General features: G+C 50.2%; 1 long non-coding RNA gene across 6 annotated transcripts in view; it reads right to left on the minus strand.

Annotated features, from left to right (window-relative positions):
- The window catches only part of LOC136562356 (uncharacterized), a 43,321-nt gene that overhangs the window by 5,827 nt on the left and 12,263 nt on the right, over positions 1-25,231 (minus strand). For all 6 annotated transcript variants that reach the window (XR_010784498.1, XR_010784500.1, XR_010784501.1 and 3 more), the window contains one exon: positions 19,575-19,644. This is a non-coding gene — a long non-coding RNA (uncharacterized lncRNA). The remainder of the gene's footprint in view (positions 1-19,574; positions 19,645-25,231) is intronic.

Raw genomic sequence — 25,231 nt, forward strand, 5'->3', positions numbered from 1 at the left:
CCCAGGAACACAAACTGCTCCTGGCTCCCACCTCTCGTCGCTCTTGGCCCTGTCACAGCCTTTGATCTCACACTCCTATCCACCACACTGCTCCCTTTCCTAGCTCCTTCTGTTTGTTCCATCAGAAAACCTTCCCTTGCTGCATCCCAAATGGATCTCTCCATTAAACCCATCTACTGTGCTTCCCTCCACTTACCACTGGTTAATTTACCATCAGCCCTGTGCTCCTAAACCCTCATATTTCAGGCAGGTGTGGGGAAGATTCCTGTGAGGCTGGTGCAGAGACAGACGTGGGCCTGTGCCTGCAGAGATGGGCACGCTTGCCCTGGCATACACGTGTTCCTGCCTGCACATGCCAACACCTACATGTTCCTGCCCACGTTCCCGCTGCCACATCCAAGGCTCTGGGATTTCAAGGGGAGCTCTTGTTCTCCAATGGGGCACGGGAATTATCTGCACAGCACGGCTGCAGGTGGGGATTTGGGCTGTTTGGTCTTACAGACACTGGACTAAAAAGATGCTGTACCCATTTGGTTTCTTCAAGAACCATGCCCTGAAGTAAGGCTACATGTGTTGGCCAGATCCTCAGTAAAGCCCTGGAATGAGCTGTAGGCACTGAAGAGGATTCATCTAAGCAGTATTCAAAGAAAAATAGCAAAAAATAAAGTTCACGGGGGCACACGAAAAACAGAGCTTCCACCCACAGAGCAGCTGTGTGGGGCTCTGGAGACAGGCAGGCAACGTGGGAGATGTTTCAGAGCTTGCTCTCAAAATGATACATTTGCAACCGCTTCCCTTCTTCAGCCCCTGGAGGTACACTGAGCTACCTGCCCTGCAGAGAGACATTTCAATCTTCAGGCACAGCACTTTGTCCTGGGCTGCTTTAAGGCTGGCTGGCCCTTGCGGCAGCACGATGCAAAAATGAGATGTGCCTTTGTGGGAGAGGAAGAAGAGGGATGTACTCTATCCCCTGGTATTCTGACACAGGCAAGGAACTGCCCCTCCATGAACAAACCCAGGCAGAGGGGTAGTTTGGTGCTCTCACTGCAAATTCCCACCCACTATGGGATGGGTGGTGGTGTGGGGAGAGCAGATGGGATTCAGGGTGTCCTTTGGATCAGGCTGGCCTCAGCTGCTGTGCTGGAAGCTGAAGCGCTTCCAGGGAGGATATGGCAAGAACAGTGAGTCCTGCCCAAGTGACGGTCCAAAGCGCTGGCACTCCGTCCCGATTCAACCTCGCCCCAGATTCCCGCCCTTGGCTCACATCCAGGTTTCTTTCTCCTTGACCCATCTCCATCAAAAGCAGCGCTGTTATGAGGCTCTGCTCTGAGTTTCTAGTCTACAAATAGAAGCAAAGCAGCACCTGCTCCAGAGCTGAACATTTCCACTAAACTCTATTTTGATGCCTGTCCCGGCCAAAGAAATCTTTTGGGACCATGTCACTTGTAGGAGATGTTAAATATTTCAACCTCCAGCAATACGAGACACTGATACAATACTGAACTACACAATTGCTGTATGTCCCTGCACTTCCACCTTGGCTGCAGAGATGCCCCACAAGGACTCATCTCCAGCAAATATTTCTCTGGACAGGGACAGGGGGTTGACTGCCTTGAGTGCTGGGGCCGATGTGTTTATCGGGCAGCAAAGCTGGCCCTGCCATCTCTCCCGGGGAAGCTGTGCCATGGGAGCTGCTAAAACAGCATTTCATTTCCAAACAGGGCCCCAGAGACCTCTTGTGAGAAGGATTCAACAGAGCGAGGCGGGGTAGAGCAGAACAAGGAGACACAACCCCAGGCTAAAAACAAGGCAGACCCCAGGTTTGATGGACCTTATTGCTCTGCACCAGGGCTCAGGCTGGCCTGTCCCCTTGACTCAGTGCCAATCTCTCCTGGGCCACCACTGATGGGGAAACAGCAAATTGGGATTTTTTTTCACCTCCTTCTTCCCCCATTTTCCCTCCCCTAACTCCTTTTCCGCATCATAAGCAAAGTCGTAATAAAGCTCCCATCCCCACTGCCAGCCCTGCACCATGCTCCCAGCAGAAAAGAGATGCAAAGCCACGCTTGGAATCTGATTCCCCGGCTTTAAACGCTGCTCTGCCAGCAAAGTGCGACTTGAAAGCTCCCCTGTCACAGTTACAAAGCTCCGAACAGCCCTTCCTCGGATAATCACGCTTATCTCCAGATTAAGAAAGAGAGACCTGCAGCTGAGGCTGGTCACATGGGCTGGGATGTAGGCAAATCTCTTTTAAACAATCCCCATATAGCTGTGACCTCCACCGCAGCCCAAATACACCGTCCCTCGGTCCCACTCGAAAAGCAGCTCTGGAGACATGACAGAGCATGTGAGAGGAGACGGGGCCGGGGATGGGGGGGCGGAGGGAAACCACGGGGGAGGAGTGAGAAAGCAACGGAGGAGAGGAGGGTGAGAAAGACGGAAGAAGAAATAAGTGAAGGGAGGATGTGGGAGAGGAATAGGATGTGGTGGAGAGGGAGGAAAAGTGCATGAATGAAGGGGGAGGATGATGAAGGACAGGGAGGTCTCTGCTGCTCTTCCTGTTGGGGATTAGTTGTCCCTGCACTGTCCTCAGTTTAACTCTTCCCACTCTGTCCCCGACTGGCAGCCTAGCCTGATTACGTGACTCCAGCTGTGCCAAGCAGCCTTGGCAGGGAGAGCACGTTACCTACTTTGCTGCCACGGATTCATTAAGAGGCTTTGCTTGTGAGGGAATAGTCATCCCAATGGGGAAAGGGAAAAAAACCCTTTCTGCAGATCAACCTGGTGAGGAGCTCTGACAAAGCGCTTTCCACAGCCCTGCCCAGAGTTTGGGAGCAGAATTAAGGAGAGATAGGGATGTGCAAACAGGAGAGGAGGGCACAGGGGTGGCAGGTCAGCTGGAAGGGGTCCTTAGCATGGCCACTCACTGCTCAGAGATGAGGCACCAGACAGGGAGGGAGCTGCAAGCCCTTTGCAGGATGCTGGTGCCTGGTTCTTCTTTGTGATTAAAGGCCACCTTGCATCTGGGTCAGGCATGGATGACACATTCACCCTCTGCGTAAATGAAAGGTCTGAGCAACCGCAGAGAGACTTTTTCCAACAGCAGGTTCCCCTCTTACATCCATGTGGGATTAGCACAATTACTTTGCGATGGAGGAGCCCAAACAGCTCTGAAATGGGCACCGAGTGCTGGGGCTGCACCTCTCTGAGGATGCCCACTTTCTGCTGGCACTGATGGGGGTTTCCAGCCGTGGCCACCGGCTGCAGCCCGCCGGAGGGACGGCAGTGCTGCCTCTCCAGCTGCTCATTATTCACCCTGCGCAATTAGGCACCGCTGATAAGTCACACGAAATTGCCTTTGTTCTCCAACTGGAAGACCTGCATTTCATGGGAATCCCTTTTTTCCTGCACATTACTGATGAGCTGCCCACTGTACCTACTGCTGGAGTGGCAGTGAGGATTTTGGGGCACTCTTTGGGCTGGCCCTCATAGATATCCCGTGCAGGTCGATGGGGAGGTGTAGCCTGGCCCCGCCTGTGTTCCTGGACTTCTCTGAGCACAAAGGAGAGCTGCTCCTCCTGCAGCCCACCAGGGACTTGTCAGCTCTCCTCCAGGCAGGTGGCTTTGTTGCTTCCTGGCTACTCTACCCTCTCTCCATGTCAGTTCCCAGCTTCCCTCCCAGCAGCAGAGGAAAACCCAGTGCAACTACGAAGTCAGTGGGGGAAGAGACGTCAGTCCCACCCAACCCAAACCTTGCTGATGCCAACAGCCACCTTACTTGTTCATGACCTTTCCCTTCCTCCCCAGCCAGCCCATCAGGAGTAAGCCCCATGCTCTGCTGCTTGGACCAAGCATCTCTCACCCAGGTTCCCTGCAGGCCAGCCCTGCTCCATTGTGCATCAGCTCCTGCTCTTCATTCTTTCACTGTACCAGAACCCAAGTATGGAAGAGAAGTCAAAGCAAACTGGAGCTAACGTGAAGCTGGTTGCTACCAAGCTTCACAGGAGGTAAGCTGTGCTCCAGTAAACTTCCCAAAATGACCCCTGCTTCAGAGCAGCCTTGTGGCATGTAAATCGCTGCTCTTTCAGCATCTGGCAGCTGCTCAGATGGGACCACAGGGAAAAAAGACATCTTGGCCCATTCAAGAGTTTCTTCCCATTCTTCTCAAGAAATGTATGTGGGCTCTTAAGTCTTGTTGATTTAAGGGAAAGGATGCAAAATTAATTTAGACAGGAAATTAATTAGATGTGAACTGATGTTTACATCCCTACACATACAATGAATTCTTGTGTGAACCTACAGAATGCAGATGGATGGATGGATGAATGATAACAGCAGTCTAGGAATGACATTATGTGCTGGTCCATACGCTGGGGATGTAGAAAGACTTTTCTCTGCATTGCTAATTAATAACTATATCCTGAGCAAATGTTGATAAATCCTTCATAGAGCATGTTATCTCTGTCTCTCCAACTCCTGTTCTGCATTTCTATTTGCCTGTTTCCACTGCTCCACCCCTGGCACCCACACGCTTCATTTCCCTCCCATATTTTGTAACTGGTAGCAGATTTGACTCCCTTTCTGGAGAAAGAGGCGGAGGTTTTGTTACTGGGGCTTTGTGTGAGTGATTGCATGTGTATGTGTGTATACAAAGATGGATACAAATCCATTGGAAATAAACACCTTTTAAGGGACTTGAGAGAAAGACACACAGGGCAAAGGAGAAGAAAGAGCCTACAGACCCTCAGCCAGACAATCAGCCAAGATGAAGAGAAAGACCCAGTGAACCAAAAAAAGCCTCAGTTCTCTTTTAAACTCCCCATGATTTGCAAGGAAAGCAGCAGATCCCATGGCTGGGAAGCCGAGCTGTGGCGATGTAACCCTCACCCCTTCTCCCAGCCCCGCACAGCTCAATTACCCCAGGCTGCCAGGCTGCACTGAGCACACCCCCACCACCCCGCATCTCCCCCGCCGCCGAGACAGCTTTCACCAATGGAAGGAGTACAAATATATTCATTGGCACCTTATCAGACATGCATGCAAAACTAATTAACATGGGGAGACATGCAAGCTGCCACCCAGCCACAAATACACACCCACGAGCATGCACACACACACGCACGCATGCACAAGGCAACCCTTGTCTAGGGGGGACATTCAAAAGGCTTTGTCACTAATTTAGGCATCTGTCTCAGTCTGGTCTGGTCCTCCTGGCTAGGCTGGAGTTGTGGTTTTTTTCCCACTCTGTTTGACAATGCTGGGAACATGCCCGGAGACCCCTCATTCAAATCACCCCTTGACAATGGTCTCATTGTGTGAGCATATAGAAAAGGGAAAGGATGGGGGAGAAGATGTGGAAGGGGGGGTAAGGAATTAAAATGTGAACCCAAGGAAGTGTTTACTAACACAAGCCTCGCAGCTGCCCCGTCTCTCCTCCACCCCCTTCTTCCGCCCCCGGCCGTTCCAATGGCCCAGCCTGTCCCCAGTTCGAGGCGGGCAGCAGGATGTCGGGACAGCGGAGTGGCTCCACGGAGGTGCACAGAGAGCAGGCAGAGTGAAGGGATGAAGCCTCAGGGCATTCAAGTCTTTGGCAGCAGGGGGGCAGGTACAGGTTAGAAAAGAGAAGATAGAGCCAGAGATGCCTCGGAGAGGATTAGGGACTTAAAATGTCCTGGGAAGGACATCTTCATGGAGGAGCAAGAGATTTATTGGTATAACCACTTCAAGGCTTTTTCCAGCAGGAACAAAAAGTGCTTAAACCTGGCCTCGTGGATTTAGAGCTAGTGAGCAGCCTTGCTGCACGGTTTGGACTGCTCTCTTTGGTGCTGCAGCCAGACAGACACACTACAGCACGAGAAGAAAGGGGGGAGCAGCAGGGTGTTGGAGCTGGGGGCTCAGAGGATGGACCAGACTCCCTTCAGGACCCCTACTGCTAGTTATTAAATACCAGGAGAAAAAAAAAATAGGGAAAAATGCCCCAATGCCCTGGCCACCCCCAGGCACGCCTGGGGAAGGAAATAGCGAAGGTGCAGATGGGGGATGTTCCCCCAGCCCCACCGCGCTTGGCTGGCCTTGGCAGGCTCCGTTCAGCTGGAAATGCCCAAGAGCCAGCAGAGCAAAGGCAAAAAAAACGGGAGCTGGGGAGGGGGAGAAGACGATGACAACGTTTTCCATATATGCAAATGCATCCATACAAGATACCCAGAGGGAGACAAAACAAAGAGACCTCAAAGAGGCTGGCTTTGAGACCCGCACAAAGCCAGATACCTCCGCACACCTACGGTGTTTGCACGTGAGGACCTGTGCAATGCAAGATGCAGTGTTGCCCAGAGGTTCCCCCCAAATATGAGCAGATATCAGCCTAAAGAAAGCCTGGTGGAGGAGCCCAGTGAAAGCTGCAAAGACAAATGCCACAATCCCACATCCTCCTACACAAACAGGTGCACCTTAGGAGTACAAACTATTCCCGTCCTTTAGCTTAGTCAGAGAAGAGAAAAGCTGTGATGCAAACCCACATGAGCCCTGCCTTGGTGGGCAGAGGTAGCTCAGCTCCCCCAACATTGCTCCCGCAGTCAGATCCACCCCCTAGACCTTTGTGTGATTTCCATAAGAGGAAAGCTAGGAAATTCCTGGACATCACTAAACAAGGCTGGCCAAAATGTCACACAGAAACCCAAGAATGTACACAAGGCAAAACCAAAAGTCACCTGTGCAAACATTTCTGCTTAAAAAAGGGAAAGTACTGCAAGGTAAGCAAATCTGTGCTTTTTATCCAAACAAGTGGTTGTGAGCAGTTTTATTGCCACATTCCTGTGCCCCAATACACAGGGATAAGTACTCGACACACAGTGACACGCAGGGACTCGGGGACAGAGCTGTTGTTTTAATAGGGCAATGAAGACAGCGAATGAAATAAAACCCTACAGAGATTAGCTTGCAGAACTCAAGGCTGAGAAAATCTATTTGATGGTAAAAGGAAACAAGGACACTCATGATTCTGCTCTCATTTCCATGCTGTAAATTTGGGCAGCTTTTACTGAATGCAATTAAACCCTTGCTTAGGATTTCACCTGGCGAAGCTGAGGGCAGACCTTGCTACAAAGACCCACCTCTGAGCTCTTCCCCTCAACTTGTTCTGCAGAGGCCAGCAGGAGCTGTGAGAAAACTGAGTGAAAAAGCAAGGGAATTCATAGATCCCTGCCAGTGTGGCCATTTCAAAGCCCCCTTCAGCTCTGTCTTGGTTGTTCTCTGCTTCCCCAGTGATTTGCTGCTTTGCTCATGGAGCTTTGGCTGCAGGGAACAGTCAGCACCAGCATGGCAAGCACAGAGACTCAATGGTATTTGGGCATCTCCTTCCCTTCAGTTCCTCTAATGGGAACTGAAAACCTCAGCAAACCTCCAAAACATCCATTCCCTGCCTCTGGTGGCTGATCCTTCCTTTCCAAAACTATTAGGGTTCCAGTGGGCATCCCTTGCAAGAAACACTGAAAGACCCTCTGTTATCAACACCTCTTTGAGTATTCTTTACATTTCCCTTTATTTCAAGACAGAGCATTTCAAAGGCTTTTGCCCAACAGCACAGTTTAACACACTGAATTTCCAAGCAACAAGTAATACAACTCCTCACCTACTTGTACCACACAGGTGAAGTCACCTCAGGGCTGTGATCTTAAAATCCATACATGCTTTTCCCCATGGACGTTGAGAGCTGTAAATCTCAACATTTCATTAAACAGATCACTCAGAACAGATTGCCTCACAACATAACTTCTCGGCTGGCCACTACCCACGAGCAGATGATTTTACATGACATTTATTCATGCAAATTGCCGAGGCTGTAGTCTAGTTACCCAGCAAGAGCATAAAAAATTACAGTTTAGATGCATAAATGCTGGCACCATGAGAGAAGACACGATGAGACTGGAAACACATCCCTGGGTTTCACATACAGTGCAACAAAACTTAGAGAGTCCTCATCAAATGGGGATATATCAGGAATGACCACCCCAAAATAATCCAGGGGAGGCAGAGAAAGGCATGTGCAAGGCTGCAAGGGCTACAGAGAAATGAACTTCTCCTGCTGCATGTGCAGAAACCTGCCATGGGGAGAGCACACGCAACATTTTACGTCACTCACAAAGCCTACTCTGTCCAATAAAGTGGGGAAGTAAAACAAAGCATGAAATCCAGGCATAAATTAGCATCCCTCTAGCCTAGCTTTATTTGTGCTGCTGCTGCTGTGGATTAGCATCTAGCTGGCTGACAGGCTGATAGGCAGACAGAAACAGGGAGAAATAAAAAAAAAAAAAAAAAAAATCAGTGGGTGTCTTTTTTTCTCTATGGTTCCTGGGATGTCTGCCTTCAAAGTGCAGGCAGTGTTCATCCCTTTAGGACCCAAATTTTTCCATCTTCCTGTGAGAGCAGTAGGCTCTGTAGGAAAGCAAATCCCCCTGAGATATTTGTGCCTGCACCCTGTGGAGCTGGCACCCGTCATCCAATGCAAGCCCAGTGCGAACCTGTCACATCCCCAGCCAGCAAATCCCCCCGGCATTCATCCACAGCTCCACTCTGCAGAGCCACAGGAGCAGTGATGGTGTGGGGCTGGGAGACCTTGAGGGTAGCACCTTGCCACGGGCACACACAGGGAGCAGACGCCCCGGGATTAGCTCTGGATCATGTTCACCATCGCTCGGGGCAGCTGCTTCCTTCACCGCTTGCAGCCACGGCTGGGTTTGGTACCTGATCCCAGATGACATGACCGGGATCTCACGCCGGCATCTCCTCTCAGTTTGTGTCAGAAATGTGTCACTGCCTGCTCCTCGGGCAGGAGGACCTGCAGAGAGCTTCCATCGGGCTGACACACAGCCTCCCTCTCCTCAGGGCTGCATGGCAAAATGAGTGGTCGTCACCAGAGACATCCCTCCTCTCAGGGCTTGGTGGCCTCGTGCCCACCCGCCCTTTCCAAGCACAGCCATGGAAACACAGCACTAAAGAGGTGCCAGTCTTGACAGCCACCACTCCAGTCCTTCCCAAAACAGCTCTGGCAAAGGAGCCTTTCTGCCCTAGCAACTTCAGGCAGCAGAGAGGAGCTGGGAAGCTCCTCAGTGTGGCCCTTGTGCACAAACTGGGGGAACTACAGCAGTAAACTTGACTGTGGTAAAAGCAAAGCCCATTTCCACCCTCACTGAGCCATTCAGAGTTTGACTGGGCTCTCAGGTCGCAGGAGATTTCTAGTCCTTGCCTGTCTTTTAAGGAGCCAAACACAGAGCTCCGTTTTTAGGCTATGGAAATCAAATTTTCAGCTGCTTTTCAAAGGTGGCCTAGAAAACACAGACTAATTCTGCACAGCCATAAAGCAAGTCCCTCAGGAGTACAGCATGCAGCTCAAACACCCCCATGTCCCTCTGCCTGCCACCATGACTCCCACTGAGTGGGTCTGATCAGGCGATGGAAGTGTGAAAACTCCCCAAGATGTAGAGAATCCCTCCTTGGCAGAGCCCTTGCAGCTCTCAGCCCCTCAGTCAAGTGCACTGGCCCTGCTGGTCACTGGTGCCACAATCCCAGTAGATTGGCATTGTCTTTGGAGCATGGAACAGGCGAAGCCTTTCTTGCAGCAGGCATCTGTGGCCAGTTCTGCTTGCTCCATGCCCAAATGGATCAACACAGGCAGGTTTTTCCCAAAGGAGGCAGAAGGGCACTCTGCAGAGCTTCGAGACAGCTGCAGCTGGAAATAGCCCAAGCAGAAGCGATGCATCCCTGTCCCTCCAGCCACGCCTTCCCTGGAGTGCTTGATCCAAGTCTGGAATAAAGCACACCATCACCATCCTCGTCCCACTGCACACAGCAAGACAGTCCCCTCCACATCCCTGCAGCCACAGAGGTATCTATGGAAACATCCCATGGCATCAGTAGGGAGGTTTCTTTTAGGGGCTAGGAAGGAAAGGAAGAAGGAAGAGAGTGTAGAAACCGGAGCCTTTGTTTCCCAGCACTCAGCCATGCTGTTAATTAGGTAGCAGAGACCAGCCACTTCCTACCACATCCTCAAGCTCTTGCAGCAATAGCAGGCACTCCTTTAGTCTCTGTCCTTTGGGGATGAGAAGGAGGCAAGGAGGCAGAAGTCAGTCAGAGCCTACAGAAATGCAACAAGCTGCAGGAAGGATCTTTCCTTTGCAAGGGAACAGGAACCTGATGGGCTCCCCAGCCAGCACTTATCTATGTGAGCCATTTGTTTCCTCCCCAAGCTCTCAGCTTGCTCTGACACATCACCCATTCCCCTGATTGCAAGCAAAATGAGTCAGATGGGTCCCAGCCTTGCACCCACTCGGAAGCCCTCTATTTCTACCCTGCTCCTCAGTGCCACGCCATCAGGAAGCTCAGCCTGGGCACCATGCAGGACCACAACTGCCTTAAGAGCTTGGTACAGGTCCAGACTCACACATGCAGTTTGCCCTTCATTCTGGGGAGCTCCAGTACACTTCTGCATGAGCTGCATTAAAACTCACACTGGCAACAGCACATTCAGACAAACAGCCACTGGGACCAGGGCAATACCTATGAAATGTATCACAAATGGACTCAAGGAGCACATTCCCTTGAGTCACTGGTCCAAGTGGCAGCTTGGGACATATCTGCAGCAGCCTGGGGAGATCCTGCACGGTACCATGAGGACACCACAGAGACAGCATCTCCTCCTCTGACTCTTAAGCAGAGTCTTCCACAGCGCTGCACACAGTACATGACCTCTCAGTTAAAGCAAGGACCAAATAAATTTTAAAAAGCTTTCTTTTTTTTTCTGAGTCCTGACAGCGTGGAAGTCAAACACTGTTTTTCAAGCTGTTCCCAGAATGAGACTGAGCCACATGTATCCACAGGCACAGCCAATCTGCATCTGTACAGCCTTGTTCCCACCACCTTCATTAGCACATACAGAGATGTACATCCCTCTCTTGTAGAATAGGGTGCCAGGGACCAACATCACCAATTATTACCTTCTGGACCACAGCCCTCTGTGCCCAGGGCCATACAACAGTGGCTGGGACCACTCCTGAGAGTTCTCGGTATGTCTAGGGGCTTAAATAAGACCCAAGCCGGCTGCTATCCAACCCAGTGTGATCCACGACACTTTGAGTTGTCAGTCTCTCTTTTCCTCTCTGTTCGGGTGTTACGCAGCATCCTGCACTGTCAGCCTCGAGCTTTGAGTCTTGATCCCCAAAATTGCTAAGATTCATTCCAAAAACCAACTAATTGGAGGAGTTTTCTTCAGACTGATAATGCCTAAGCCCTACAAGGTCTTTGACTTGTTTCCAGAGTTTTCCCTGCAATTAAGATGTCCCTAAATACATTTCTTGTTAGCATAATTCTATTAATTTTAAGTGAGAACTGAGACTTTTAAACAGTCCTTGATTACAGTTGCTGGAGGTTTGCAACAGACACCCCAAATCCCAAGGTTTGCTCTAAAACCCTTGTGAATTATTCTAGTCCAGCCTTGCCAGCTGCTCTTCCACCCGAAAGGCACCTTCCCCTGAGAGCAGGATAGTAGAAGAAGGGAAGAAAGCTGGAAAACAGCCATTTCTGGGACTACAAATGAAATCAGGAGGAACAGTCCCAAAAGCCTCTCTTAGCCTTGGCCACCAGCAGCAGCTACTCGTGAAGCTCCCACCAAGTGAGAGCCAAAGGAAGAGACACATTGATCCTGCCTTGCTGGATTTTAAGCCAAGCTTGTCAGCAAGGCACGCTCAGCTTTGGCTGCCCAGAAAATGCAAACCTCTCCTTTGTGTGGCTTTCTGGACACCTCCCGCTGCCCTCCCTAAATCCCAAAACCAGCAGCATCCCTTGCAAGGTGCACACCATGCCAGAGGCAGCAAAGACGTGCTCCTTGCAAGCCTCCTGGCCCCAGGCCTTCTGCCAACACCATCCCAACATGGGGCACGCAGGCAAAAGAGCTGCCAGAGGAATCCACACCGAGCGGCGCTGAGCACGACCTTTCTGCTTTACAATGGTAACCTGAATCCTAAATACTGGATTTCTAGGCACGCATTAAAGCCATGAGACAATGGAGACGGCGAGGCTGGGGCTGGCTGCAAGCCAGCTCCATGCCGGCCCCGCCAGCGCCCGATGTTTCCTATTTCCCTCTTTTTTCACCATGGCAGATAAGCTAAGTCCCCCTAATCCAGGAGGCAGGTGCATGCAGAGCTCACCCCTGACTTGGGGACTGTGTGCGACTCACCCCCCATAGAAGGTGGATGCCCAAGAAGACCCAGAAAGGTGGTTGCTTTCCTCTCTCCCTCTCTCTCTCATCTGAGCATTGCTTCTCCTTTAATTGGTTTCATTCATGGCGGCCCTTTGCTAAATGTAATTATGCCAGGCTCTCTCCATCTGTCTGCGTTCAGGAAGAGACATCGCTCTCACTGTTTTTATCTTCAATCTTTATTTCTGCATTAATCCCCGCTCTGCAGCTCACATGTACAACAATGTCCAGGACCTCCTGAGGACATACAGACACATAATGAAGAGCAGGATTTGTCCCTGGGTCTCTCCTGGCTGGAGGACATTTTTTCACAGGGAAAGCCCCATACCTCAGTCACTCTGTAACATCTACATCTCTCAATGATACCTCCACAAGCCAGACCTTTTGCAGACACTCAAGAGTTGTCTGTGAGCCCAGGCAAGTGGAGACGGTTTGATTTTGTCTGCATCACAGAGATGTCTCTGCCCTGTCTTCCCAAGCCCGGTACATAAAGGTAGCAAGATGTCTGCTTAGGTTGACATGGACCGCTTTTCACATGGAGACAGCATCCAGTCCCATACTACCACACTCATTTTCCTTTCCAGGAATGCAGACAGGGTGAACACGGCTGAGCACAGGGATTAACAAACCTCAGCTCTGCAAGGGCAGCTCATAGCTGCATAGCTGAGGCTGCAAAGCGCCCAACACACCCAGAAGGGTTTCATCCCTGGGGATTCATTACCCAAGGTCCTTACACCTTCCTCAGCCAGGGTAGGTAGATCTTGGGGGAAAACACAATGCTAAAAGAGCTGTTGGTTTATCGAGAGACCAAACCCAGTGACACAGACCCTGGGCAACCAAGCACCATCTGGTGACCGCCGGCTCCCGACACAATAGCCCACGTTGGCATGTTTATGATAGAGACCAGAGGCGGATTCCCATTATCCCCATCAGATCCTGTGATGTGGTTTCAGGAGAAGGACCATGAGAAGCAGATGGGATGGCAGAAGAGAAAAGAACGCAATGAGACAGACAGACAGGAGAGATTTACATGAAGCTAAAGCGCATACCCATAAACATGGGATAAGTAAATAGCATGTAAGTATGAAATTAAATGCAGGGAATCCATGGCATCCAGTAATCAGTCAAATATCTCCTTCACCTCTTTTTCAGTTTATCATCGGCATTTTAAAATGAGATATTTATGCCAATAAGTAAGCCAGTTGTATATTGTAACCCTGCAAATATTGGCTTGGATCTGAGAGATTCGTCCCGACAGACAATTCATTTTTACAGTTATTTTTGGACTCCCGGCTTTCGTGGAACACTGGCTCTCTGTGTTGGATTTTATGCCCCTGAAATGTATTTACAATGCATGGCATCTGTATTGTGCATTACACACTTAAATCATTGCATTTCATTCATCGCTTGTAAAAAAAAATATTGCAATATCCTGAAGCTCTGAATACTCAAATTCAAAATATAACTGCTGCATTTTCAGAGTAATGCTATAAAATAATGTTGTATTTTTAGATAAAGGAGGGAAAATTGATCATGAGGAACATGGATTCCCAAGATCTGGGAAGAAGGGGAGTTTGGATTTCACACCACGATAAATGGGTAAAAAAAATAAAACTAAAAGCTGAAAAACCCACAAAGGTTTATTTTCTAAACAAGAACATAGAAACATTTTGTCACTTAAACAAAGGGAGGAGGGTGGGGGAGGCTCCGCATCCTTGGCTTGCTCTCTGCAATGGACAAATACTATCAGAAACAAAAAGCATGGCATAGTTAGCAGGAGCTCAGCACTTTACAATTAATGGTACATATTTAAGTTCCTTTTAGGGGAAACCTTCTGCAATTGGGGGTAAAAAAATTTCTTGGTTTTAAAGCCTTCTGTCATTGTTGCCCACAAGCAGAAGAGAAAGGCGCTTTCTTTGTCATCCGGGGGTTTATGGCAACACCTTAATATGTCCTTTTCATAGGTGAAGCAAGGCACACAAAGCAGCCGCGTGCCAATGCGTCCCCCCCGCCACCAGCAAAATAAATAAATGGAGGAACGCGGGGACGGCGGCCGTCGTAATCCCTCGGCAAAGAGGCAGCGAGGATGGTCTGGCGGGGTAAATATCGCACGTCTCCTGCCAAACCCCGCGTGGGCTATTGTCCCGCCACCCCTTTTAGATGTCATTAAGGATTTTTCGCATACAACCAAACGAGCGGAGGGGATGAACGCGCTCGCCTCTTCCCCACCAGTTGGAGAAGCCATGACGAGGCGGCTGGGAGCCGGCGCAGGAAAAACACAGGGCAAATTAGGAAGTATGTTAATTCAGTTAATATCACAGAGGGGCTGGCGGGCGGTGGGGGGGAGGTGTGTGCGCAGATTTTCCGCCCGAGGAAGGAGGTGGCAGAGAAAGAACTGGGGCATGCCAGCTCCCGTTATTGTTCTGCCTTCATCGGTAATTAGCAAGATAAGGAGGGGACGGCGTGAGGGAGGCAGCGTGGCGAGGACAAGGCAGCGCTGCACCCCACCTCATGCCCATGCGGCCATCTTACAGGCGGCGCTCGCCTCCCGCAAAATGGCCGCCGGGGCCCACACTGCCTCAGGCCCGCAGCTGGCCCATCCCAGCGGGCTCCCCTCCGCCAGCCCCGAGGCAGTGGGCACCCAGGAGCAGTGGCAGCCAGTAAAGGGGGCCCCAGGAGAAAAGGAGTTGCCATGGTGGACCAGAGTGCGCTGGCGAGCGGCCATCTTAGCCCGGGCCCTGCTCACGGCGCCAAGGCGCTGGGCGCGCGGCACTCACACAGCTCTCTCCCCAGCCCTCCTGGCTGGAACAATCTTGGTACACTTCTCCTTCACCAGGCAGCACACACTGCTTGGGCCCTGCCTGTGACCACAGAGGCAGCCGTGCCCTTGCCATGGCTTTACCGTTGGACACGAACGGGTGTACCCTACACAGCCTGCCTCACTGTGTCCCAGTGAGTTCTGAAGGATGCCAGGCACTGGACTGGCCCTGGAAGACACAGCCTGGACAGATAGAGCATTCCGAGAGCTACAAGGCAAAATGTCACCTGTCCAGCCATCAGAGAGTGAGTTATAGGCAAATTATGCCTTTCTCCTGTCCAAAACAAAATAAATCCCAAACTAAAACTGCAGCGATATCAGTAAAGAACACATGAGCTTCCTAAACCTTAATTTAACACAAATTTAAAACAAGGTCAGTCATAAAATGCATGGTTACACAGACAACACAGACAAAGCTACAGATACATTTCTCACTCCATGGGAGCTTTACAGTGGGCACATCAGTGCTGCTCAGTTTTCCAAATGAGCAACAACAAACACCAACCAAGGAACCCTCATCTCTGGTCTTGGGCTGCCCTCAGGACAAGACCAGCAATTACTGACACTAAAGCAGAATTTGGGAAGCATTTCATGTGTCTTTAGCTATGATGGGACTACTTCAGACGGTGCAATAGGCACGTTGAAAATTCGGCTTCTGCTCCAGTACTCTGTGGAGAACCAGAGGGTGATTGCAACTGCATGCAGGCAGGGCCATGTTATACATCTCAGCTAGACAGTGAAACATAAGGGATGGCAGGCTAGCTGCTCCGCTCCAGGGTTGTCTACACAGAAAACCACACCATTATAATGACAGCACTATAGGTCAACTGCTGTTGCTCCTCGCCACACTGGTGCACATCTTCACTCTTAAACTGGCTTTCTCCAGTTTAGCTTAAACTGCTTCCAGCGTGACATCACTGGTATACAGGAGAGTCCTGCCTTCTGCTAAAGTAAATACCCACGGAGGGTGTATGAGTACAGCTCCTTGCTTTAAAATCCGCCCCCCAACCGTACGTCTGTAGCCAGACCTGCCCTTCGGCTAACCTTTCTGTACTCCGCACACTCCTGGGCTGTTCACAGTGCCCGTGAAACACTATTACACCCTGCTTCCCTTGGGTGCTAATCCTGCTTGTCAACCCAAAGGCAGAAGCAGACGGTGGCTTGGCATTTTGATTACGTTGTGATCTGTTTGAACCTTCCAGATTCTTTTGATGTCTGTGCAAATTTGAAAGGGGGAGCCTTCATCCCCCACAATGAAACTCTGCTACCGCATGGTGAACCATCTCGGGACTCCTATGTCCATAGCCACTGCTGGATTTGAAGCGGGGAGGGGAGTTGCAGCTCCTCCAGGAAGAGTCTGAATTTCAGACTAACCAGTTCTGGCCCTGAGCAGAGAACACTACAGGGACAGTGTGTTGCTCTTCAAACAAATGCATGCGTAGGGGAGTGTGCGCATGCACAGAGACACCAGATTTATACAAATAGATGCATTCATAGGAAAATGCAAATAGCATCCTCTTCCATCCCAGGCTCCCTTCGAGCTCCTGACATCCCAAGGTTTCAGAGGAGTACAACGGAGCCTCAGATCAAACATTAGCCCTGCGGGGGTTCCCTCAGGGAAGCAGCCATGCACTGGGGTCTTTTCCCCGCTTCCATGTGAGGTTTCCCGACCCGGCCTTCCGTGGGTGCTCAGTTCTGACACGCGTACGACATGCGCGCGCGCATGCAGAGCCTTGCTAAAAGGTGCTCTGGGAATTGAGCTCCACTTCCTCTTTCTCCTGAATCAATTGTCATAAACCAGCTTTTGTTTTATTTTTAACAAAGCAACAGAAATAATCTCCATGCACAGCCCTTGACACTCCCACGGCCCTGTCCTTTAACAGAACAAGGTGTCCAGGGCCCCTGAGGACATGGGCACAGGGACACAGCAGGGTAAGAAAGACAAGAAGAGGCTGCTTTCTATGTGCACGGAAATCCTCTGCTCCTCTCTTGAGCCCATTGCTTGGCAGGCAGAGATGTGGTGGGATGGGAAGGGGACTGGATGGTAGGCAAGGCAACTTCCAACCTCTCCAACCCAATCTCCAACTGTTCCCTCCATCCCCTACCCCCTGGAGTACTCACTTTCAACCTGCATTTTACCTTGCACTCTGTTCCTCTTGCTCTTCAGTGCCAGCAAGAGGTGACTCCTGCAGCACCATTGCAGCAATCAATGGGCTGATGTGCAACCTGTGACAGCCTGAGCTCTGCCTGCTTGTGGCAAACCCCTGTCTCCAGCATGGCCAAGGACTCATCTCTCCTCCTCCTCCTCCCATCCCACATACCCAGGTTCAGGACTCAGACACATATGGAGACATTTCTTGATGAAACCTATCAGTGGGTGAGTGGCAGCTGAGCAGGTACTGAGCAAGACGTGGGGCCAGACAGCAGCCAGGGGGGAAGGCAGCGGGTGGAGGGAACGTGCCTCGGGAGGAATACTCACAAAGGGCTGCTTTCATTAATAAAACATTCCCCCCTCGGTTGCCTTTTGATTTGGGTGTAAGAATTAACCCCATCTGCCCAACAGCACGCTACCTACCAAGTCATCTCTGCTGAGGAAGGCTGTCTGACGTGTCTGCTCAATTGCCTGGCTTCCCACTGCCTGCACTCCTTGGCAGCCCAGACCCCTCCAAACAGCTCACCAGCCTCGCTGGGTCTGCCCTATGGAAGAGATCCTCTTCCCACAACATAGATTAGACCCAGTGAAAATAGGCTTAGTGAAAAGACCATTTCACTATTAATGCCACCCCTCCACAACCCCCCCCCCCCACAGCTTCACACTCTCTCACAACCAGAAAGATTATAACAAATCCTGGTCACCTTTTGCCCCTGCTAACTACTGCTCCAGTCTTTGCACCGCATGCCTTCTACCAAGAGTAGAGAGCTGGGCACAGGGAGTACTTATATATATACACACACATCTATCTAGTCAGCACTGGAGGTGTTCAGCTGCACAACACACATCTCCCTGCACAGCATCTCGCCTTGTCACAACACCCCAACCCATCCCTCTCTGCTGTAATTGCAGCGCCTGGTCCTTGGGCATCAGCAGAAAGTTGCAGCAAATCCTACGTTGGTTAAAGCACAATCTGTCCATTCAAAATTGGTGGGGGGTTGCTTTTAAATCACTGAGACATTTCTATTCCCTTTCTGTTTAAAGTAAAACCGAGATGCAGAGATGCCTTCGAACCGACAGCCCCTTCATTTTTCCAGAGGTGTGTTTTAATGAGTGACTCGCCTTCCAAAAAGGGGCCGGCAAAGGGGAAGGACGGCAGATTCTCCACACAAATTCAATAGCTGGTAGGTTGCCATGGGCTAAAGCATTTCTTTGCACACATGAAGGGAAGGGACTCCAGAGCACTAAGGGTTTTGCCTCCCATGAGTTATAGCTCTACCCTTCAAGAGCGGAATAAATGCTTTATCCCATTGCAGCCTGTGATGTATTCTACATAGATGGATTGATTTCCCCTATTGTTCTTAATAAATCCTGGCGCATGAAGAAACTCACTGCACAGCCATTTTTCCTGCCTTGTTCTAACTTGCAGGAGTAATAAGGGTCAGATGTGACTGCAGTGGGAAGCAAAGGCCGTACGTGAGGCAGTGCTTTGTGGGATGCAGTGGGTGTGCTTGCAGGGGCTTGGTGGGTGCAGGCAACCAACTCCCTTTTCCCTGTTTATTCCCCCTTTGAGTCGAAGCTGAGGAAAAAGGGAACCATGGCTGGGTACTGCAGCACTGGTGTGGCTCTGACAGGAGCAGCTACTGCCAAGCTGAGCCTGCACAAGCCTCCCAGATCTGCACAGGGAAAGGCAAAGCTCTGGCCCTCTCTGACTTGAGCTCTCAATTGTGAGAGATAAATACATATATTGTATTTTCTGATAAATGCAGGGCTGAGCACTGCACCACTGTAGAGCCTTCCTAAGCACACCCAGCTCTCTGTTTTGCCCTGTCCATCACACCTGTCCCTTCCCATGTCCCAACTGAGAGGAGTCCACACCACCAACACAGAGGCTCCTCTGGCTTTTTGTTTGTTTGGTTTTTTTTTTAAATCAAAATGCCAAACCAACTCCCTCTCAATGACTCCCAACGGCACAACTCAGAGCCCCAGACTGTTGTTAAAAGTTTCTCTCCCTTCCTACCATCTTTTCTATTCACAAGGTTGACAACCACTCTCTTTTACTGCTGCAGGAGGGTGTTTGCTGGACACAGCTTTGCTGGTGCCCAGCAAGAAGGCACTGCTGGGCTCCAAGAAGCAGGTGGCTCCGCACAATCCTGCCTTGGCCACCTGCCTCCAGCTCCATCCAGGCTCCCTGGATTATCGCTGCTGGTCTTCTCTAGCAGCAGCTAACAACTGGCCCTGTTTCAAAAGCCTGGCCGGGCATTTGGCTGTTGGAGAGAGGCAGGGATCAGGTAAAAGAGCTGGTCTCCCATGCATGAGTTGGACTCAATCCTTCAGCAAGACTTCCAGGGACTCACCTCTCCTTGCTCAGGTGGAGACGTCCCAGCCCTTCCCAAGGCATCCCACTCCAGGAACTCTCAGTCACGTCTGATTAAGGAAAAGAGAATTTGTCTCAATTAGAAAGAGGTTCCCATATGCGTGGACGGATGTCTAGTAATTACCGCGTGTCACTCACGTTCGGAAAAGAGACCTTAAATTTGGGGCCGTGCAAACTTGCACACACAATTACAAGTGAGTTACAGACCTTAGCTTGCTTCAGAGCATACGTTGTGTGGATGCTTCAAGCCCATCCCTCGGCTGAAATACACCCAGCCACGTAAAATACAGCCAGACACGACCCCGTTCTCTAATAAGGAAATAAAGCCGAGTGGACCTGCATTGCCAGACCCCAGACAGCAACACTGTCTCTTTAATTTTCTCCCTGGCTATCTCATCCTTTGCACAAACTCTTTCCTCCCCGTGGCTTCTTCCAGCCTGGTGGGCAAAGTGGGAAAACATCATTAGGGAGGAAAAATAATTTAGTTTGTTAATCAGTATCCAGTGGTGGGAAACAAGAAAGACAGAGAGCTGGGCTGGCGGTTAGGGCTTAGGAAGGGCCAGCACAAAGCCCACCATTCATGACATCTGGGGCTGGGATTCTCATTGAATTAAACAGACACAAAGAGCAGAGGCATTTCATGCTCTCTTCACAAGAATTATCATATCTCCCTGGCACTAGGAAACCTTCAGCACGGGAGAGGGGGAGAGAGAGAGAGAGAGGGGAAAGCGGGCAGGCTGGGTAGAAATATGGGGCAGGGTAGAAGAGGCTTTGTTCCAGGGTTGGATTTATGGATGGGATGCGGCGCGTTGCTTTGCAGGGAGAGACAGGGCCCTGGCGCGCTGGGTCTAATAAGAATCAGCAAATGTGAAACAGGGGGCCCCTGTGTACCATGAAGCAGGGAAACCCACGTTTGACAAGCCAACAGAATAACCGCTCGCGTCTCGAGGCTGTGGAAGGATGCTGACGTTCCTGCGAGATGTGTCGTCTTGTGTGTGTGTCAGCGAGGAGGGGGAGAAGGGGAGAGGCGAGGAGTATAAACAAGAGACCAGGCAGCATCGTTCAGTCATGAAAATTAATTAGCTGATGTGCAAACCATGGCTGCCTCTTCCTACTGCCCTGCAAGCATTCCCCATAAAGCTATGGTGTGTGCAGAGCCTGTGACTGGGAATGACAGGGGCAGATTAGGCAGCTCCTTGGGACACAAGCCTGGCAGCAAGAAACCCGCAGCCCGTGCAGAAAAGGTGAGGAGGGGATGATTAGTGTCCTTGGGGAAGGGGCAGAGCCCAGGGACCAGAAGAAAGAGAAAAGGGAGAGACCGGGCACCAAGCTGAGACCAGGAATCATATTGCTGCAGCAGCATAAATTGGGGTGGATCTCAAAAACCAGCCATTAAAAAACCAGGGGCTGGTGGACAGCAAAACCACTTAGGGTTTAGATCACAAACTCTCTGGGGCAGGACCTGTCATCTCCTGCAGGCTCACACCATGGAGGCCTGTCCTTCTTGGTCTCTGGGCATTACCAGAAGATCTACTTTAAATACTAATTGCTCCATGATCAAGACCTGTGAGCTGCTGGGAGGCTCCCTACAGCATTACCTGTGGGAAGAGGGGATAGATCTCTGACCTCACATCCCCAGGGTAATTTGACCCCGTGCACTAGTGCCACAAGCAAATATTACTACCCAGTGATGAAGATGAGCAATTCCTGACCAACTTCATATATCCCATCCCCAAGCTTTCAGATCCTACTAAAATATCATGTTTATTCTTTGGCTGGAACAACCACAGAAGAATGAGGGTGCCAGGGAAAAGAAAAAAAGGGAATGAAGGGATGCAGAAAGTGATCGGTAGGGAAAAAACAGAGAAGACTCTTTGACATGGAATGTGCACAGTGAACATAACATGCTGGAAACAAAGGGATGCAAGGAGAGAGGAGAGGCTGGGATGGGCATCTCAGCAGACATGTAGGTAAAAGTTGAAAAGGAAGCACTAATTAGCACCCAGACCATCACTTTCCATTAATAGCTTGTCACCGTTTCCTTGATGTTGCTGAGAGCAGGGAAGTTGGTATGTGTGATGCTTACCTGTCTCTATCTCATTAACAGAAGTGAGGGTGAGAACAGATGTTTATTGCCTGCATTCAGATAGACAGGCCCTTTGCTGAACTGAGAGGCAGGAGAGAGGGGGAAAGTTATGAAAGAGATGCTCATGAAACACAAGCCAAACCCAAACAATGGAAACCCAAACGCAGGACACTTGGAAACCTGTGCTGATCCAGAAACGGCCCCAGGCAGGTATCAGGTTCCAGGAATTCTGGAAACACAAAACTGCTCAGTCAAATAATCATAACCCAGGGCAAATACACTGCCAGCTGGGGAAGAGTGCTCTGGTATTGGCACAAGGTATGTGCAAGGGGTTGTGACTGAATTAAACCTGGGAAAGTAAAACAAAGGGCTGCTTACTTTCCAGACTGATTTGCTCAAGGTGTCCACTCCACTCAAAAACAGACAGCCAGGCATCTTACTGAGAGCCAGAATGGAGATGCCCACCAGTAAACAAAGGAAAAAAAGAAAACAAAAAAGTGCTATTTCAGGCAAAGATAAATGTGCTTTGCATATAATCACCTTTGGAGTAATTCTTCCAGCAGCTAAAAAAGAGATTATCCTTCCTATGTAAAACACAAAGGCCTCTCCTTTCCCTCCAACATGTGGAATGGCTCCTGACAGTGACATGGGAAAGAGGGAGTGTGCAAGGCAAGGCAAGGCAAGGCAAGGACGCCAATCAGCAAGTACCTGCGAGCTGGTAGCACACGTCTGCTGGTGCGATGACGGGAGCGTGCGCGTGTGTGCACATTCCTAGGGACACCCCCGCTTCTACCAGCACATAAATTCACCACACAAGCCAAAGGTTGCTCTAGAGCAGGAGCCCAAACCTCCTTAGGAGGGAACGAGGGAAAACCAAAGGCAAAGAAAACATCAAGGCAGGGACTGAAGGAACAAAGGCTTCCCCCCTTTCAGCTTGGAGACATCTTCTTGGCCATTTAGCTCAGATCAAGTGTAGGCTCTGTTGACTCCCCCACCTATTCAAACGAACACTTTCAATAGTCTGATAGGTCTTTTCTGCTCTACAGCTTCTCTACCCCTGTGTTTGACGTCCCCAGCCAATGCAGTTAATGCCACATGCAGAAATACTGCCCTGAAGAGCCCTCGCTTAGGTTGCGTGGTCAAGCACTTCAAAGTTAGGAAGTGTCCAATTTATGGCTGTCCACGCAACCTTAATTCCACCTCGCCGTGCAGCCACTCTGGACAGGAAAAGAGGGAGTGAGCTAAAAATAGGCCGTGACCGTGCCGTCAGCCTCGTAAGGGCATGGGCAGGGAGAGGCTGAATTAACGTCTCATGGTCAGAATGAAATCAGGTACCCCCCGACTTGCCAGCGCCTGCTTTGGTGCCTTCAACCATGTACATTTTTAATATACAGAAATCACGTGCATTCTAAACATACAGAAAAATGCATTATTTATAGCTAATAAATAATAGATTGTTTATATAAGCAAAAAGAAAAACAATTGTAGGCAAGTGTAACAAATTCCCCTTCCTCCACCCCGCACCCATCCCTGCTTCATCCTGTGCGGGCAGAGAGATTTTCAAGCCCCAAGCCTCGGCACAGATTTCTGCCACTATGAAATACAGGACTAATGTTATCTGGCAGTGGCAGAAGGCTGCTCTCCTGGGGCCGGCAGAGAAGGGGACTGCTGGGGCTGGCAGTGCCCAGGCCAATGCACCCACATCCCCTTCACTTTTCCCTCCTGGCACCAGAACACGGAGGAGTTTTCTCCCAGGAGAAGGGTCTGTGCTGGAAGGATATGACCTAAAGGTGGAAAGGGGTGATGGAGCTGGCTGTGAACACCCTCCCACCTTCCCTGGCTGGTCCAGAGCTCTGCAATAAAGTGGTGGGAGTCCATGATTTCACCCTGTTCCTAATCTGTTATTATTATTCCAGGGAAACAATAAATTTTAATTTTTTTTCTGCCCCCCCAAGAGGCAAGCGAAGGGAAATCGTGATTCTGAACAATTCATAATTCAGCTAAACCTGAAAGGAATTTAAGGGACAAAGAACAGGCATTTCTCGACTCGAAGAGCTTCCCCCAGACGAATTTCAAGGGCCCACAGCAAACAATGGGAGTGTCAGAGGTTCTCAAAAAGAAAAAAAAGTTCAAGAATCTTTACAATAAAAAGTGTTAGGCAACACAGAGGTCAGAGCCAGCTCCTCCTATAATAAATAGCACAACTACCCTACATTAACTATAGGAGACATTTTAATGCAGTGCCTCAGCTTCGTGCTAATTATACTTTTTCACCATATTTTGAACCTAAGAAAAAATGTCATCAGTTAATTATAACAGATGAGGGAGTGTGAAGACTTCCTCAATAAATAATGCCTTGATATCTCATATCCAACAAGCTGCGTGCTCTGCTCTGAAGGTGCCCAGAAATATGTCCTCTCAGGAAATATATCAAGAACTGATGGTCCCATAAGCTGGCTTTGTTTCCAAGCCTTGATTTTCAGCCCAATAATTAAGTGATTTTTATGGATTGGGGAGAGTAAAGGTCGTGGGACTGCCGGAATGATGCCAGAGAGAGTAAATGTTTAAAAATAAATAAATTCCTAAATCAAAATGAGATACAAGAGACCTCAACAAATTCCCCCCACAGCTGCACAGGTAAGCACACAGACACAATTTGGTTTCTGGACCCATGTCCCATCTTTCCTGCATTTGTGGCATCTCCATGGGAGTCTGGCATGCACTGAAAAAGCCTGGTTTTAATGAAACCAGGCCACTGCTGCCAGCATGCCACCAGGAGCCAGCCACCACTGTCCACCTACCCCGAGGAGGAGGAGGAGGAGGAGGAAGGGCACCGTGCCCCTGCTGCTGTGCCACCCTGGGCACTGCCCCTATTGCACCCAACCCTGCCAAGGCTGCTGGGCATCCAGGGCCTTAGGTTCCTCAACTAAACCACCTTTCTTTCAGCTCCCTTCTCCACCTAGCACCCCTCACTTCCCCCTCTGAAGAGCCGGGATTTGGCGTGGGAAAGATGTCTTTGGGCTTTTCACAAATCCAGTATCCCCTTGAACCAAAACCAATTAGCCTGGCCCAAGGTCCTGCCATTGAAGGACTGTCCCTTCTTTTCAAACCCCCGCGGGCTCAATTGCTCTAAGGAGCCTGGATGTGAATGAGCAAAGCCCGCTTAAAGTGGTACTTAAGGCCAGACCAGGGTGAAGGAAAAGAGAAAGCCTCTATAGGAACAGCAAGCTGAGTTTCCAAGAGACAGCTAACTGCCGGAGATTGTGTTCTTTTGCTCCCCCCATTTTCTTTTTTTTACCCCCACTCCTTAGCTTTCGAGGCAAACGCTCCTAACCAAACCTGAGCCCCTGAATAAATATTAGAAAACACGAAAGCCAGAACCTCGTCCTGACTCTGTGCGGGAGCCCGCCTGTGGGAAGCGTGATGGCCCGGCCTCGTATGCCAGCTCTGGTCACAAACATGTGCACTCAGAGGGACAGAGGGATGGTGAGAAGCCCAAGATGATGTTTTTCCAGTTTGGGTGCTGGCAAACATCTTTCCAAGGTGACCAG

Source organism: Molothrus aeneus, chromosome 13 (assembly GCF_037042795.1).
Source record: "Molothrus aeneus isolate 106 chromosome 13, BPBGC_Maene_1.0, whole genome shotgun sequence".
Classification (NCBI taxonomy): domain Eukaryota; kingdom Metazoa; phylum Chordata; class Aves; order Passeriformes; family Icteridae; genus Molothrus; species Molothrus aeneus.